At 38.0% G+C, this 19,099-nt stretch overlaps 1 long non-coding RNA gene across 1 annotated transcript; it reads left to right on the top strand.

Moving 5' to 3' along the window:
• The first annotated feature begins 295 nt into the window (after positions 1–295).
• On the top strand, positions 296–12,161 carry LOC116185375. The gene is made up of 2 exons (XR_004150216.1): positions 296–507; positions 11,945–12,161. It is a non-coding gene; the product is annotated as an uncharacterized LOC116185375 (long non-coding RNA).
• Positions 12,162–19,099: the final 6,938 nt, after the last annotated feature.

Raw genomic sequence — 19,099 nt, 5'->3', positions numbered from 1 at the left:
CTACCTAGATTATTAGAAAATTGCTCGCAGGATTTAAATTTAAGAATTTTCTTGCCAATTACTTTGTTATCTTGTATTCCAATAATAAACAGCAATAAGATAATTGTAAAATAATGAAGAGTAAATGGCATTCAAAAAGCCATTTTTTCGTGGCAATCCTATTTCGCTACGTCATAATTATCTTCTATCACATTGCGATCCGTCGTTTATAATTACCCTCGTTATTGAATTGCAAATATAAAATATGAATTTATTCATTTTGGAAGCTTACTTCATCCCTGTTCTTGCGGAAATAACGTGAAAGGAAGATAAATATCGTTCCAAGCAATAATTAAATAAATAAGTTGGTTAATGAACGATATTCATTTCTTTGATGAAAAGTCATCGCAGAAATTGCATTCTTGGCAAGAGAGAGGGCGCGGCTCGTTTGCAGCCACACTCGAAGCACAATGAGCGTCGTGGATAGAGGAGGAAGAACTCGAAAAAAATGAGAGAGAAAGAGAGAGAGTAAGCCAGTACGCGTGCCAATAAAAAGGTGCAACGCGTCACTGAAACGGTGGCGAAGTGCTCGCCAGAGTGAAGTGGCGAGGATGAACGGACTGGAGATGGTTGTGAATAGATTTTTCTTCTTCCTTCGCTTTCCTCCATGCCTCTTCTTCCCTTTCTTCTTTTTTTCTTTCGCGTGTTACCCACGGAAAGGGCCTCGCGAAGGACGAATATCGCGAACAATGGGGCAATTAAGACTGGAGGAACTGGAGTATCTTCGAGGGGGGATGGGGTAATAAAGATGAAAACGGAGGGTGGAATGTTCGAAATACGTATGAAGTTTGGAACATTGCCTTTTAATCCTTTTAACGTGGTCGTATTTTTTGTAACAAACGATCAAGATTGTTGGCGTATTATTTCACATTCGAATATTATTTTCAAATTTAATTCCGTCGAAAATCTTCCGTGAAATGTAAATATTTCTATTGTTTGTGCTTTTTGTTGCATTATATTATATGTAACAATCGATAAGATAGGATAGTAGATATACTGGTTATTCTGGTGTCACGTGAATAATACTTGTAAATATACGATATTTTTTGGTTCAAATATATTTTTCTTTTTTTTGTAGTAATATCCTAAATTGGGATAAAAATGATCCACTATAAAATATCAGTGGATATATCCCAATAATGATAAAAAAATAAACGTACATCTTTTATGAGAAGAAATGCAATATCGTGTTGAAAGGGTTAATAATAGTATTTAATTTCTATTTATATGATCGTTCATCGATATTTCGTGTTCTATTAATATATTGTTGGATTTTTTTTTTTGGAACTAAAATTTTGCTTCGTACGAAAGATATAAAATATAGAATTTCGATTCTTTTGTTTTAATTTGTAGATAGTCGGGTTTCAAAATATTCGAATTAATTCTTGAAAGCAAAAATTGTCGTAGTATTCATGAAAACAATTTTGGTTATAATACGATAGAGGTGCTTACATCCCGTGTATACCAATTTAGATGTTGTTAATTATAACGAATCGTTCCTTTAATTAAAAGTATGTTACATATGAATGAAAATAGTAATAATTTAGTTCTATGGAGACCGTAATTTTCAAATGTAATATTTACGTTTAATCTCTAAAATTTAGCCTCTGAAACGTGTCTCATTGGAGGGAGAGGGGTGAGTTTTCATTTTAGTACAGGAACAAATGAGAAAAATGATAAAAGGTGTTAAAAAGCTTAACCTTTTCTAACTTCGTTAGCTTCTATCGTTCTAATATTATTCTTACTCTTTGATTAAAATTAAAATTAAGACGCGCAAAAATTAAATTAAATTCTATACAAACAATCAAGAGAGAGAGAGAGAGAGAAATATATAAAATATATAAAATATATAAAATATATAGAAAATCCTTTGGAGTTATGATCGTTCGAGGAATCGGTCAAGTGAAACTCATATTTATACAAACTCTTTCCTTATTTTCTTATCCGTCTCTGTTACGAAATTCTCGTGTCTTTCACTTAGAAGAGTTACTTCCGCAAATCCAATTTATTAAATCAAGAATAACACGTTTCTTCTTCGTTCCCACTTGTTTGAAATAATATCGCTTAGAATCGACAAAAATGAATCCTCGATTCTTCTTTTATTCGATCATTCTTACTAGTGATGAGAAGAGCAGCGACAATTAGACAGCGACAAATTAGAGAAAGGATAGCAAAAGGTTGGTTTATATCGCGCGATCTTTCGTCGAGATTAGATACGCGTTGAAGGATAGCGAAAGAGTTGGTGGATAAAGGCAGATATACGCGGTCGAGATATCACCGCGATAACGAGGGTCGATACGATTCTTATCAGAGTGTAATCCGGAGGGGAGGGGGAGGGAATGAGAACAGCGGTGAAAGCGATGAACAATCGTCTCCCGACTTTCGAAAAACCTTATATTTCCTTTCGTTTCAATCGAGAGATCCAAAAATCAACCAACCCCTTTTTCTGTTTCTCCCAAGTAAATGCCACCGATTTTTCCAAGCAAATGGGAGCACGACTTTGCTCTCCGCAAAGTGTATTACGTTTCGTGGAAGATTTAACGCGGAGTTTCTTTCAAAATGCAAAGTTTTAACTGGTTAGGTTGGGAAATTCGTTTTCGAGAATTTTACGGGCCAGAGAATTGATTTCTCTCCTCTCCTGGGAAGAACGTATATTAAACTTCAGCTCGACCGTTCGGTCACACTTTTCATCCAATATTTATGACGGTATAAGTCATATTTAATATTTGCAAACGCGGATATGGGTTAAAAGTGGACCAGGCTCGGCCACTTTTCGATCGACGATTAAAGGCAGAGATGCTCCCCTTTGATCCTGATATGACAAATCCCATGGAAAATATTACTCTTCTATTAATTCTTTATTCCTGAAACTCTATCATATAGATCTCTCTCAACCTTAGAGTTGAATAACATTTTACTCACTTTCCTCCAAAAAAAAATAGCAAGATTCTCAACCATCTTCTCCCTTCCTCTTCTATTAATTCTTTATTCCTGAAATTATATCATATAGATCTCTCTCTTGAGAGAATAATCTTCTTGCCAATTTCAGATAAGATTCTCGATATTCCTCATTTTTCCACTGAAAATCGATTTTTCAACTTCTAATCACATCATTTCTTTTCCACTCAACTTTAGAAATGAATAACATTTTACTTTCACTTCCTCCAAAAAAATAACAAGATTCTCAACCACCTTCTCCTTTTCTCTTCTATTAATTGTTTATTCCTGAAACTCTATCATATAGATCTCTCTTGAAAGAATAATCATCGTCTTGCCAATTTCAGATAAGATTCTCCTCACTTTTCCACTGAAAATCGACTTTTCAACTTCTAATCATATCACTCCTTTCCTATTCCACTCAACCTTAGAGATGAATAACATTTTACTTTCATTTCCAAAAAAAATCACAAGATTCTCAACCACCTTCTCTCTTTCTCTTCTATTAATTCTTTATTCCTGAAACTCTATCATATAGATCTCTCTCTTGAGAGAATAATCTTCTTGCCAATTTCAGATAAGATTTTCGATATTCCTCGCTTTTCCACTGAAAATCGACTTTTCAACTTCTAATCACATCACTCCTTTTCCACTCAATCCTAGAAATTAATAACATTTTACCTCCTCACTTTTCTCCAAAAAAAATAACAAGATTCTCAACCACCTTCTCCCTTTCTCTTCTATTAATTCTTTATTCCTGAAACTCTATCATATAGATCTCTCTCTTGAGAGAATAATCTTCTTGTCAATTTCAGATAAGATTCTCCTCACTTTTCCACTGAAAATCGACTTTTCAACTTCTAATCATATCACTCCTTTCCTATTCCATTCAACCTTAGAGATGAATAACATTTTACCTCCTCACTTTTCTCCAAAAAAAAAAATAGCAAGATTCTCTTCTCCCTTTCTCTCCCATTCGATTCTCCTACTCCTCGATTGATCTCTAATCACAAAAATAACCATCCCTTCTCGTTTATTCTCGAATCACATTCTCGAAAAATAGGATGATTCTCAACCCCTCCCCTCCCACGAAACGTTTATCCGTGTATTTTCCCTTGTATTCGCGTTAATCGGTCCATTGTTCGCCACATCGTGGTGGTGGTCGTCGTCGTCGTCGTCTACGAGGTAAGCCTCGTACGAATGTACCCGCCTAAGCCAGCCCGTACATAAACGCGGACAATACAGGGGACAAGCCGAAGCCGATAGACACGGGTGTCGGGGTTGTATATCGGGGACAACCGGGCTCCTCAAGGCGCCTCTCTACGTTGTTCATCCATTGCCGCGTATCCGTGCGACACACGGGTGTGCACCACCTGGAAGGAGCTTAAACGGGAATTACAGGCGGCGGCGGGTGAGCGGGGCGGGGAGAGTGTGTGTTCCGTGGTGAACTAAATTCGAGCGGCCCCGATCCGATCGGTGTTTAGACGGATCGCGTTTCTTGCGGCCACGAACGGGAGGGGTGTTTTCGGGGGGTGGCGCGGTATTGGAATGCCGAGGGTGCTGGAAATGTGACGTACAGTGGAAGATGGTGTAACTGGAAAATATCTACGTTTGAGGATGTTGGAAATGAAAGGGTATCTTGTTTGTTGAATAGAAATATTTAGGATTAGGGTAGGTCGTAAAAAGATTGGGATAAATCGATCGATATATTTTATTAATATGGTAATTGTATTGCTTGTTTGTTTAGACTTTGTGAAAAATAGATTTAGGATAAATGATGATTAATTTGCGAGTTTGTGAGGAATGATTGTACTATTAATATCATTGAGATATATCTCTTTGATTAATTATAGGGATACATTTAGAGGGAATAAGACTCAATAATAAATCAGGAGTGGTGAATTTCTAATTTGGAAAAAGGGTGAAATTATGAAGTTTGGTAGAAATTCGAGATAGATAAATTTACTTGTTTGTTACTTGTTCTTTGAGCGAAGAATAGATTTAGAATAAATAATGATTAAATTTTTGACGAATGATCTATATATATATATATATATAGATCAAGATGGTGAATTTCTCTAGTTTTTGGAAAAAGAGCGAAAGTTTGAAGTAGAAAGTCGAGATAAATTTAGATTGAATTAGCAATTCGTAGGAAAGTTGAAATTTTTTTTTTTTTTGGCCGCTTGGTCCTTTTTTTTTAATTTAATTTCGAGGGGGAAACGTATATGGATGGGGTAACTAGGGCAAGTAGTTAATGACATTCTTGCATCTGTCGGTAACACGTGCACATTCCAGTTACATCCGCGCGCTCGTTGAACGCACTCGACCGTCCCACTTTGGAGTTGTAGTGGTGTTCGGGAACTCGCCGTCCCCGATGCTACTTTGATCTCTGGTTGCTCTTTTGTCCAAGATCGCGCCAAGGTCGTGTTGCCATTTCGCAATTGTTTTTTGCAATTGTTGCACGATATAAAATGCACTAATTTCACAGCTTCCATCGACGAACAAGTTGAAAGTTCGCAGATCAAATAGAAAAATTTTAAATTCTTTCTTCTCTGTTTCCCTCCACGTTTGCGATGTAAAATTAAAAATTTTATCGTTTATAATTTATAAAATATTGGCACGAAAAATTATCAATTTTTTCCATATAATTCATCCAAACATTTATGTATATATACATGGAGGATAAGGACATAAATGGATTAATTATTGTCGAGAAAAAAAGAATATTTAATTCTACTGTCATTCAACGTAACTGTGTTTTCACGCATATCGAGGATCAGTGAAAATATTTTTCGTGTTTCCCCGGCTGGAAAAACGTATTCTACGAGGCTACGATGATACTCCATGACAATTTCATTCGTTAAAAACCAGTGATTAAAAATACACATAGACGGATGCAAACAATTCCGGCGCCGAATTCATTCGTAGCTGTTTTTGTTTCGTAATAAAGAAATAAAATCTGTTTTTTTTTTTTCGATCGCGCCTAGTTGATTGACGCGATAAATCCTTTAAAAAAATAGAGGGGCGGACGAATGAGCGTTGCGCCAGAAATAAAAGAAAATAAAAAAATTCGAAAAACAATACGAAAAAGTGAAAATAAAACAAACACACGGACGATACATAACGTTTCGAATTGTCGAAAGTTATCTTAACAAGGATCCCTGTTTAACCACTTTTTTGTTGTTAAAAATCTCGTTTCGTTGTTGTTGAAAATTTTTTTTTTTTCGAATGAAAGAAAACGATCGAGGAGGAGGGGCAGAGAGAGCGATTGATTCGTAAATTTGTAAATTTCACTCAAGATATTAATCGAGGATGGTTCGTCGTTCGATAAAGATGGAAATGAGGAGACGAGGGGGAGGACTCGTTATCGAGAATATCACGATGATGATCGAAACGATGACGAGGGAAGAGTTACGAACGTTCCTCACCGCACATTTCAGGATTTGCCGGGGAAATCGGATTTTCCAACGGCGTTAACAGGAAATTCACGCGCGAAAATCATGGCTAAGCATTCCGCATCCGCGCAGCGGGACAAATGTTTGCCAGTCCGCCATTCGCGCCCTATGCATCCGGTTATAGCGTAAATTGAAAAATTGACGATATATTTCGCCCAAATCAAACGTGTCACATGGTCGAGTAATTAAAACAAGGAAACAAGGATCGAACCCCGTGAAAATTCTATATCACGTATTTCAAATTAGATTTTCGGACGATCGAATTCCCCTACCTTCCCCCTCGCTATCGATATCGTCTCGAAACGTTTTAATCGTTAATAAAATCAATTATTCTTTTTTTTTTATTTATTTATTTATTTATTTATTTTTTTTCAAAATCAGTTTTTCCACGAGAAACGAGAACGGGGTAAAAATTGACAACAATGTCAATCATGATTTAGGTCGGTCGACAATATATCACCGCGCATTTAATGCAATAGCCAATAATCTGTTGTCAAAGCGACGCGAATCAATTTTATCGCGTCACTGATAATCCTCTTTACCCGCAAGCTTGACAAAAAAGAAAAAGAAAAATTTCTTCGACGCGTAACGTTCCTTTACACACGGTTGAAAAAGGGGGAGAGAGAAAAAACACGAGCATGGAATCGAAGAGAATAACATTTCAAGGGACAAATATATACATAGAGAAAGAGAGAGAAGGTTTGTTCAAAGGAGTAGCAATTTTAAAATCGTCGCGCGCGACGCGTAATAATCTCGAAAATCGAGTCGGTCGCGTTTTCACGGCCATTAATACCGATTCGATCGGGGCATCGATCTCCTCTTAATCCCCGTTAAACGCGATCATTCCGGTCGATCGTTCGCGCTGCGTCATCTGGTTGAAAAGCGGGGCAGATCGTTACGTAGAAGAAGGGCGAGGAGGAGAGGGGTTGGTTCGGCTCGTTTCAATCGTGATGAACGAATTAAAAAGAGCGAGAGAAAGGAAGGAAGAGAGAGACGGACAGAGAGAAATGGAGGAGCAAAGAGAAGGAGGAGAGGGTGAAAAAAAAAATTACAGCGAATAAAAATGCCAGGAGGGAGAAAAAAAATAGGTACGATAAAATATAAGAAGAATGGGGGAAGAAAAGGGGAACAAAAGGGAAGAGAAAAGGGACCGTGGTTGATTTTTCTTTTTTTCTTTTTTTCTTTTTTTTTCTGTCTCTCTTTTTTTCGCCGACACGAGCAGCCAGCTCTACACTCGACGATGCGCGACGCGCTCGCGGAGAGTCCTCGTGATGAATTCGCATCGCCGCTTTTCCACGCCGCGCTCCCCGACGCCGACGGCTTAGCTTTCGAATCAATTTCGTCCTCGGCCAACTGTCACCTGACGCGCGCGCGTGTGTCCTCATCGCTCTCGAAAATCGTTGGATCAACGAACAATCTTTGGTATCACTGTCAATGGAACACGGCTCTCCTTGGTCGAGCGATATGAAACGAACCGAATCGAAAATAGGGATTCGAAAATAGGTAGGCAAGAAAGGAAAGAAGGGGTGAGAGAAGGGAGGGAAAGGGAAAATTGGGAGGGAAAATTGCGTCTCGATATTCACGACACTCGATGTTTTTCGAATTCCGTGCCCTTGTTTTTCATTTTTTTTCTTTCTCTCTTTTTTTTCTATTTTTTTTTCTCTTTTCTCTTCTTCTTTTTCTCTCGTGGCTTCTCTTCTCGTTTTTTGAACACGAACAGGTCATGCAGAAACGGAGTTGCATTTTAACGGACACTGGCCTCGATCCGCTCGTTTTCCAACCCCGTTTGCCCGACAACCAACCTCCGCGCTCTTTTACAGCCACCCCTTTACATGTGCGGTGGATAAAAATAATTTACCCATAAATGCGAGGCCACCCGCATTTCTGCTCGTGTCGAACTTCCATTAATCCGAGAATTCTACGTGAATCCACGTGATAATTTTTGTGTTAATATTTTCTTACGTACTCGATTTTTTTCTTTTCTTTTCTTTTTCTTTTTTTCTTCTAACTCGTCACACATTTTTCTCCGTTATTTTCACCACTTTTCTGACTCACAAAATTTTTCAACCGCTATTCTAACTTAATTGTTATTTTTTTTTCTTTAAATTAATTCAACATTCCGAATCATCTTTCTCGTTAAAACAAAGTAAAAGATTTAATTGGTATCTTTTTCAAACGAGCTACTAAAATAAATCCAAACGAAAGCCAATTTCAATTGCTAATTTAAAGTAACCAAAGAATTAATTAATGATGTGAAATCTCTTCAAACGAATATTTCCTCGATTTGCAAACGAATCCTCATTAATATCCCTCCTCCCCCTCTCCCTCTCTCTCTCTATCTATTGACCAACTAAGAAACTATTATCTAAAAAGAGATTACGGATTAGCAGCAGACGCAAAGCAATTTTCTTATCAAATGGTCAAAGGAATCGTTGGGGGGGGAATCGTTGGAAGGGGAGATTTCAATGGGACAAGAGAATGTCACGGGCCGGAAGAAGCATCGATCGGTTAATCGATTTATCCGGGACAATGGGATTACGGGCCGCGATGAATATTTGCATTAATGAATTTCATTCCGCGAATCATATCGAATACCGATTTGACGGGGAAATGAATTCAGGATAACGACGTTTACGAGTCTTGGTTTGGCTGGCCGGTTTACTTTCCATTCTCGTGCGTTTAATTGCAAAATCGTGCGCGCGATCCGCGTTTTCAACCGTGTTTTCGCCGGAAATCCATCCGGGCGGAACTTTAATCCATCTTGGAATTTTAAAATCGTTATGGAGGAGGAGAGATCGTTACATCGCGTTGGAAATTTGTGAAAAATTACTTATTACAAGGATTAACTTAACCTGTGTTAACTCCATCTCCATAAATGTTGTGAGTTTTCAATTCTGGTTCTGCGTTTTTAAAAATGTTATTAAATTATTCGTCAATTTTTTTTTACGTATTTACTTTGCATTCGATATCTTTAATTAATAATAACAAAGGATAATTAATTTCTCTTTCCATCCGATATATATTTATCGCGTGTGTTTATCTTATAACTTGTTTTCGTAAGTCATGGCAATTAATTTTTTCGTTCTTTCGTAGCTATGTGCTTCCACTTTTTATAAACGTTTCTTTCTAATTTTAGATTCTATTTTTATGATTCCATATCGTAGAAAATAATCTAAAAATTTATAAATTGTTCGGTAGAATTTAACAAAGAAATGTCATTTCATAACAATTGTTCGTTAAACTGTGTCATACGGAGGTAGATACGATGATATGATGAGAGAGTTACAAAGCTTTTTAATTTTTTTTTTTTTTTTTTTTTTTTTTTTAAGAAAAGACAGATTGCCTCGAATTTAATTCATTCGCGAAGATCACTCGATTAAAATGAGATTCCATTTTAAGAGGGACCCAGGTTTTATAATTAATTTTCTTCGAACGATTCGATTAAAATTAAATTCCATCGAAGGAAAAACTCGGCTCGAAGTCTCGTTTGGGAAAGCGATTCAATTTTTTTCCTTCAAAATTCAATTTACCATAACTCGGCGCGCCTGCAGAAACCTCCGAGCTTCAACTTCCGACTACGTTCAACGTTTTAACTCGAACCGTCTGCTTTCCAAACTTTCGATTTAATTTTAATTCACTCGCGAGTGAACGACACACTCGAAATTCCAAGTTGCACGCTACAATTCTCGTCTTGAAAAAAGAAAAAGGCAACTCGAGAAATTCGAAGCTTTTCCAAATTCAATTCGAACTCGAGGAAGAAGGAAGAACGATTAATTCCTGCGAATTCCAATCGCAACTTTTACTTAGCGCGAGACAAACAAGACAACGGATTCTATAAACCCACTATCGTATTCAACGAACGAATTCTACTCTACTTATTTTCTCTTCCAACGGAAACTTCGATCTTTTCGAAAAATAAAAATTTCGTACTATTTCGAAGATTTACTTCGAAGAAAAAAAGAGGAAACAAAAGCCCGCAAACCTGAATTTTTTTCTTTTTCAAAGAAAGAGGAAAAATCTCACGCTAATTTAAAGACAAAAGATCATCACGAATTTTCAACTCGAACGAAAGAGAAGAAGCATGAAACGAAAACTTCAATCTTTTTTTCTTTTTTTTTTTTTTTTAATGAAAAAGATGAGAAATCACAAATTCAACGCAATGAAAGAAAGAAAGAAAGAAAGAAAGAAAGAAAAAAAATAATTTCGAACGCGACTTCAAGAAGATGAGAAGAGGAATCGGAACGACCTTAAATCGGTGATCCTCGAGAAGATCGAGGTCGTAGCCGTTCCAAGATGGATCGTTCGGCTTGTAAACCGTCTTCGCTCCTAACATCGTCTACGTATTAGCCCTAAAAGTCGGCCAGGATCGATTAAGTGGCACCGAGAGGGTTTCTTTAAAAGAGGAGCCTTGGACGCTTAGCGAGCTTGTTCGACTCTCCTCCGGGCAACTTGCTGTTAAATCTGAAACTTGTGTTGCACGCCTGCTCGTCTCCCCTCCCAACCACTTTGGCCTGTTCACGGGTTGTACAGACCTGGAGATGCGGCAGGTCCACGGGGATGCCGGCGTGGTCGAGTTCCTCGTCTGGTCCTCGATGCTGCTGTCCATGCCGCAACATTGTAAACGTGCCTTGAGAAAAAGAACAAACGAAATTCGTGTACTAGAAGGATTCTTGGATTTATCAGTGGGAATAACAATTGGAAAATTGGGGATAAGGAATATATCTGTGTGGTTGATATCAATCATTTATATTAAATTTAAATATATCTAAAGGATTGATACCTTGAATTTAAATATATTTTGTATATTCTTGTTCCTAGGCTAAATTGTTCATTTTTACATGGAAATGGATGAAAAGAAAGGATTTATAATTTTTAGAATAATTATCCTAGTCGAAGAATACGGAATTAAGAAAAAAAGAAAACATATTTGACTAGTATGATCAATAAAACGGGAGGGAAAGATAGGGAGGGAGGGGGTAAGTAGTACCGCCTAGAATAGGACCATTCTTTCTATCCAAGATCAAACAGACAATGATCATGGCCTGCGACGAGGCGTCGCAAAAAAAAGATAAGAAGCTTGAAAGGACCGGGACACACAGAGAGGAAGATATGGTTCGCGTCAACGTTTATTAAAACGAACTTACGAAGGTCCCAGAGCGAGACGCGGCCGAGTTAAGAGACAATATCAAGAAGGAAGCGGGCCGAGCCTCTTCCTTTTCTCGCCATCTTCCTCCCTCCCTCCTTGGTCCACGGATGTTTAATACCCCCGGCTACCGTGGAAGGAGAAGAGACGGACAAAGTTCAAAGACCTCGTCGTTTGGCGGAGAGAAAGTTCATTCGAAGAGTTTGAAGAGAATTTTTTTTCTCTCCCTCTCTTCTGTTCCCACCCTTCCCCTCCCTTTCAGCGTATTTGACGATGATGAAAAGCTCGCGCGACGCCGTTGACGCGCTCGAAACACGCTCGAAATCGCGAGGCGGGCTCCCTAAATTAACGACTGGATTACGAAAACGAGGAGAGAGAGAGAGAGAGAGAGAAAAGAAACTTTCAGCGTCGAGTTAAGAGATTATTATAAATTCTCTCGTTTAATTGAAAGCTGTTAAATGCTCGAGGATATTTTTTTTCCTCCCTTTTTCTTCTTCTTCTTTCTCTTCCTCGATTTCGTGTTCGTTAACGTAACCACAGCGGGGAAATTAATTTTTCCTTGGCGAGGGAGAAAAAAAAAAAAGGATGAAAGGTGAAAATCTCCATTTTTTTTTTCTTTTCGTTTTTCCAGGCATGACTGGAGGGTTTGGCAACGCGGTCGAAGACAATCTACCGACGAAATTTCAACGGCACGGTGCCAGCGAGTCCTTGTTGACGGGGGCCTCTCCACCGCTTTTTTCCCCTCTGGGGCGAGGTAGGGACGATTTATTTCGCGTTACGCGGCGACGGAAGCACCGGAAGAGGAGAGAGGAGTCCATCGACCCAAGTCGAGAGGAGCCAGGAGTAGTGGGAAGGAAAGGTAGTAGTAGTGGTATGCTTGTTCCAGAGAACCAGGAAGATTTGATCGAAGATGTTGGGGGAGGACTCTTCTCGAGTTGCTCGCCACGTATTATACGTTGTGTGGTAGGTATACGATGTGGGTAAGAAGGGAGGTGAGATGGTTTGTCGATGTTATACGAGCGTGATGATTAAATTATCGTGTACGCGTTTGCCGTGCTTCTTAAAACGAAGCGTTTCGAGTCAACGAGCCGGAGATTCATGGATCAATACCTCGTTTTAAATTCCTCGCTGAGAACAGAAATCGGATAACCATCGTACACATAAAGCTATATATACAGGATCATGAAACATGGATCCTCTAAAAAATTCCATCAGGATTCTTCTTTCTGCGAATCCTTCGAGTAACAGAACACTCACTGTGTCTGACCGACGATAAATATTCGAGAATCGTCTCGAGATCATAATCGAGATCGATATTCCATTCGATGGATCCCCTCGACGCGAGCATCGACGTGCACCTTTAACCGAGAACCGAATCGTGAAATAAAATAACACGAATTGTAAACGAAATGCCTCGTCGAACGATCCTATAAAGCGATCCATAAAAAAAGAAGGAAAAAAGGAGGGGAGGATGGCAGCAAAACGGAACGTCAAAGCGTAACGATGCGCTATCCGGTATTGCACGATCCACGAGGATGAGGATGCAATGTTGTTGCATCGGTTGTAGGGTGAAATCGTAAACGCGGCGACGACAAGCTCGATCGGCAAAAAGTTGGCAATCGATTAAGTTAAGCGACGGCGGTGGGTTGAAAAAGCGGCAATTACGGCGCTAGGATGGGAAAAAACATCGTCATCCAGCGGGTATGGAGGTCGATAACGATCTCCGGTTAGATAATTTGAACGAAAGCCGGGCAAGACCCGGCTCTTGCTTGTGCTTTTCGCGTAACAGTATCTCCTCGTAACAACGGGGGCCGCTTTATACGGATTAATTCGTCGATAAACGCTCACCCCTTTTTCAACTTTATTACGAACCTTACCCTTCCAACGATCCTCCGCATTCCTCTTTTCCTTTCCCCTCCTTTTATTCCATTAGCTCCTCCCCCTCTCTTTTATCCTCTTTGCCCCTACTTTTCGATTCGTATTCCATCCCTCTGGTTATCTCCCTTTGGTTTCGCTCTTGAACTTTTTCGTTCGATTCTTTCGTCCCTTTCATTCATCCCTTTTCCGACTGATTGTGATTATCCGTTCGTTTCCTTCGACCTTTGACCCTTCATCCCTCTGTTTTTCAGTTTCATTCTCTTGATCTTCTGGCTTCACTTTTGATTTCTTTTTTCAAGTTTCTAAGCTTTTTTGGTCGAGATCTTCGAGGTTCGATACACTTTTCTTCTCTCCAGTTACTACTATTCTTATATGCGCTATCATCCTTCTTTGTTTATTTGTCGAATTTTTAACAAGATTCTTCGAGCTTCCTCCTTTCTTTTATCGTCTTCTTCAACCGATTCTTCCATATCTTTTCTTTAAAATCTTGCTTTAAAATCTTCCTTCAAATCTTCGTGCCCCGCTAGTTTCACCCTTTTTAACTATTTCTCTTGCACTCTTTTCGAATTCTTTCCAAGTCGCTGTTCTCGCTTTTTTGTTTTATCCCTTCTTTTACCTTCCAATCCCTTCTCGTTCTTTAATTTTTAACTCTTACGCTTGACCAATATTCTCTCTCCTTTACATCATTATCCCTTTTTTCACTAATTTTATTCCACCTTTTTCTCTCTTCACTATTACACTTTCCACTTAAGTCTATCTTCAATTTCTTCTTTTTTGTATAATCTTTATTTATTCTTCTTCCTATCCCATTCTCATTTTTCCAATCTCTACATTTTCCAATTTTCTTTTTTCTCTATTTTATAGCGCTCACTTGCACTATCAAACGTGCATTTACCATTTAATATTTCCTCTTCTCTCGCATTGTTTTTAAATCTTTTTACATCTTAGACCGGATTTCTAATTCACAACTTGACAATGTAATTAAAATTCCAGAGAACATTTTGCCATCGTTTATGCTTGTACACGCGTTCTATTTCTTTCGCATTCAGGGAAAATCTAATCAGGCAAAATCTCGATTTGGCATTGCACTCTTTGTCCAATCTCAAACGCACGGTCCAAACCCTCTTCCTGCCATTCTGGTTCAAGCATCCTCCGTGATACGTCTATCGCAGTAGTCCATACATTTCTCTAGTCCACCCATTCCATATAAATTCTCGCTGAAACTATCATAAAATTCTTCCTCTCCATACACGTGATCTAAAGCTTGTTCTTTCACGTTCCCAAAATTTTAAATCAAACATTCACAAATACTGTGTTATACAACGTATAATAGCAAGATTAAAAAATTATGATCGTATATCTATCAAAAATTTTGATAAACCATTTTCTTTAAATATCATAATACCACATCTTAGATATTATATTCAAATTTTCCATAAAAATTCTTAATTCAATTATAGCAATTTTAATCAATTAAACACTTTTTTTAACTTTGAGGAATTTAAATAAATAAACTCGAATTACTATCCCCAAATATTCACAGTTAATAATTATTTAACACGAATAAATATGAATATAAAACCGCAGAATAAAATCTACGTACGTAGTTAGGGTTCAAAATATCGAAATCCCCCTTTTTTTTTAAATTCCTACTGCTTCCATGATTATTCTCCCGCAAACACTCGTCTTCTATTTACTAATATTCTTTTCCTCTCTCGCTCACCATCTCTTACTCGCTTCCTGATTACATACCTGTATCAAATCCCAGGTGGAGTAATTCGGGTAATCTCGTAAGCGAGAAGTAAGCGCTGTGTTAATCCGATTGCGAAGCGTTCCAAATAAAAGGGCGGCCCGTTCCGACCGCGATATTAATAAACCCTTGTCCTGCGGGAGAAATGGTTGAAGTTAGAGTAATTCTGGATGGAGAGAGACGCGAATAGCTCCGTCTCCACGTCACTGACCACGTGCTGCGCCCATAAAACCACCCTTTCGCGTGTGATGAAGTTATCCCCGCACTTGCGTTGATCGCACACGCGGGACGCGTAATCTCCAACTTTTTTCTTTCCAATTGCATTATTATTATTATTGTTGTGTTGTAATCGATCCGTTCGTTCGTAGATTCGCAGAAAACAGAGAATTTGAATCAGAAGCAATCGTGACGAGGGGAAAAAAAAATTAATTTCATGGAAGATAATTGGTTGATGATGGCAGTGAATATAATTAGAAAATTCGAAATATGGTCAATCGCGTGATATATAATAATAGTTTAAATGGAATTGAGTAAATAACTCTTGGAAATACGAGAGATGTTGAATAGATTCGTCGTTCTTTTGGCGTTCCTTTTTATTATTTTATTCATATCACACGAGATTCGATACGCGAGAATTATCTGATCGATAATTAATTAAAATTGAATACGATAAACGGTTCTCTTTCGTTTCCATCGAACGCGAAAATTAAAGGAATTAAGACGCCCGTTTGAAATCGGATAAAAGAGCTCGATGCGCGGTTTTTACGTGCCTTTTGCGGCTTCATTAAGGATTGTTGATAGAACGGGGACTGGCAAGGGATCGCGTAGAGGGTGAATGAATCTTTTGTTCCCTTCGCGTGAATGAGGTTGCGCCATGTTCTTTAACCCCTTTTAATCGATGCTAGCTTTCAGAATTAATATTCTTCTCTACGTGTAAATGGGTTTTGAACCGGGCTTGAAAATATTAGAGAAAGTTAATACTATTTTTCAAACTATACTTCAAAAGATGCCATAATTCGATACCTAATACGATTTCATAACGTTATTATTATAATTATCTACAAACGACAAAAATCCTCATCTGGAATCATCTGGAATTTTTTCCCAACATCGTGTCCAACAATCGATCCCAACGCTGCCCAATTTCTGCCACCAGAGAGCTTAAAAAGGAAGGGATGGAAGAGGGGGGAGGTTTCGCGCCCTTCGTTTTCCAGTTTCGTTTCTCCGCCGAACGAAAAGGAATTTACGAGACGACTGAACGGATGCGCGGACGGGGCTAATCCGGAAATCCGAAATGTCCGCCGATTTACGAAGAGCAACCGATTTTTATGGACCGTTGCCGGATATCCGGAGAGGAATCCGCGCTCGAGACTCGAACTACTCTTCATCTCCTTGCATTCGCTTCTTTCCTCTCCGTCTAACTCTTCCATAAATTTAATCAAACGTTTTTTTCATAGCCTGTCTTAGTTTTGATAGCCTCCTTTTTCGATGTTAGCCTGTCTTATATCCTGTTTCTCGAATTGTGAAAATTTCGAGTGCAATAATGGTTATCGAGATTATATCATGGTAAATGATTCATTTTCCAGTACAATTTTTCTGAAATTAATAATTCTTTGATGAGATTATTTATATATTTTATAGAAAATTTCTGCGTATTTTCTGCGCATCATTGTATCAAACTTGACGCGAACGGTGTTGAAATTTAAATCTCCGAGAAGGTAGCTTCTTCCATTCACGATTCTAAAAAGTATATATGAAAGGATCGCGAAACGTCAAGCGGAAGTTCCTCCATCCTGCATTTTGAAGGTTTCCGTTTAATCCGCAAAAGTTCGCGCGTATACTTACGTATCTATCGCAGCGCCTTGGAATTATGTTTCAACCTAGTTCCTCGTAATTGTAGTTGGTGGAATAAAGGTTTACGAGACACTGTCTCGAGACCAGGCTTGAAAAGAATTTGAGGGCCGAGTCGCAAGAATTTCAGAATTTACGTGTTCGAACTATGAGTAAAGTTTCTAACTTGTTCGTAGGTAGAACGAATAAATCTTCAGTCTTTTTTTCTTTCCTTCTTCCTTTCTTTCCTCGTTTGTTTGTTGGGATAATCGGTTGTTGGACATGTTTATCACTTTTGATCGGAACAACGCTCGATACGCTCGTAGATGGAAAATGGAAATCTCCAGTGTGGAAAGGAGAAGGAGAAGGATGTGTTCAACTTCTTTATTATATTTCCTCCCATCGCGTGACGTTTCCTGCTTTCCTTATTCGAGCATAAATTTTCTAATATCTGGCTTTTAATTAGCGGGCAACGGTCGGTCGGCCGCGAGACATGGTTGCAGATGTTAATCATCGGGGCCGCCGATATAAAAGCGCGCCCTTTAAAAACACGACACGTTTCGCCGTAATCGGTCCTTACACGACACTGTTCGATAAAAAAAAAAAGTCGCTCGATTTTTTTCCACTTGCTAATCACGAAAGTGTGAGCATTCGACTCGTCGAGTTGACACGAAATTCACGTTTACGAGATATGCGTTCGTTGTTTCAATTTGTTCTTCTTCGTTTTAGATGAATTTCCTTTTTAGAATTATTAAGTTAAATTTGGAATAAATTTTGGGGATATTTATATATAATTTTTTCTAAATTCTCTAAATTCTACAATATTTAAAATGGATCGATCTTTAATTTTTAACTTTCGATTCTTTTTGTCCAAGTTTCGTCCTTTTTTTTTTTTTTTTTTGCTATTTGTTTGTTGTTGCTTGTATTACAATCGTTGTACGGGTAAACTAATGTGACAATGCAAGTAAATTACCGATCGAACGCAGTTAAAACGAATTCTCGCCAATTATCCGAAAGTCCGTTTCAGCCCGTTTAACAGCCTATCTAATTCGAGCAATTCATTCATTCATCGCGTGACAAACGGCCGTCCAAATATGACGGTACGTATCAATTAACAATCGAATCAAACTTAGTTAAACGTGATCGATCGATGCTTTCAGCCGGATGTTCGATTATTTTCCTTTTTCTCCTCGATCATTGTATTCGATAATTACGATACGAAATAACGATATAAACGAAAATAAAAAAAAAAAAGAAAAAATCTTTATCTGCGCGATTGAATTAACGATTGAATTAAATAATAATCTCTGATTCGTGGTAAAAGAAAGAGAAGCATAGAAAAAGATTAGTGGAGAAAATTTCCTCGTCGTTGGACAAGCAAGAGCAATAAAAGAATTAAAACTAGAAACCGCGAACACGCCAAGAAAGGAAATCCGATTCTTATCATCGCGTGAAATGCAGCCACGTCTTAATGGCCACTTAACCGGAAGTTGGCTGGATTCGGTCAACTTCGAGACCGCGGGAAAATTTGTGGAAAACCACGCGACAACCGTATTTGTACCGTGAATGTTGTTGGCACAATTTCTGCAACTTTGTGCATTCGATCAATATCATTTTACCAGCGAACATTAAATATATCTCTTCTTTTTATTTTCGAAGAGACATAAGAAATAAATAAAAGTTATGTTTTTTTTTTTAAACAGTGCGTAATTTCGAACAAAATTCTAACTCTGAAAAAAACGAATATTCCAATTCAATAATTCTAAATCTACAAGAAATAATCTAAATCTACATAAACATGTTAAAACGATCGCATCGTGATGAAAGAATCATCAAAAAAAAAAAAAAAAAAAAAAAGGGGAAAAAAATTTCCACCTCGGAAAAACAAAAATTCCAATTCAAAAATTCTAAATCTACAAAAAAAAAACTAAATCTACAAAAACATGTTAAAACGATCGCATCGTGATGAAAGAATCATCAAAAAAAAAAAAAAAAAAAAAGGAGCGAAACAATTCTACCTCTGAGAAAAACGAATATTCCAATTTAATAATTCTAAATCTACAAGAA

Source organism: Apis dorsata, unplaced genomic scaffold (assembly GCF_000469605.1).
Source record: "Apis dorsata unplaced genomic scaffold, Apis dorsata 1.3 scaffold_165, whole genome shotgun sequence".
In the NCBI taxonomy this organism is placed as follows: Eukaryota; Metazoa; Arthropoda; class Insecta; order Hymenoptera; family Apidae; genus Apis; species Apis dorsata.
The sequence above is the reverse complement of the archived record's forward strand: the minus strand, read 5'-3'. Positions and strand labels throughout refer to the sequence as shown.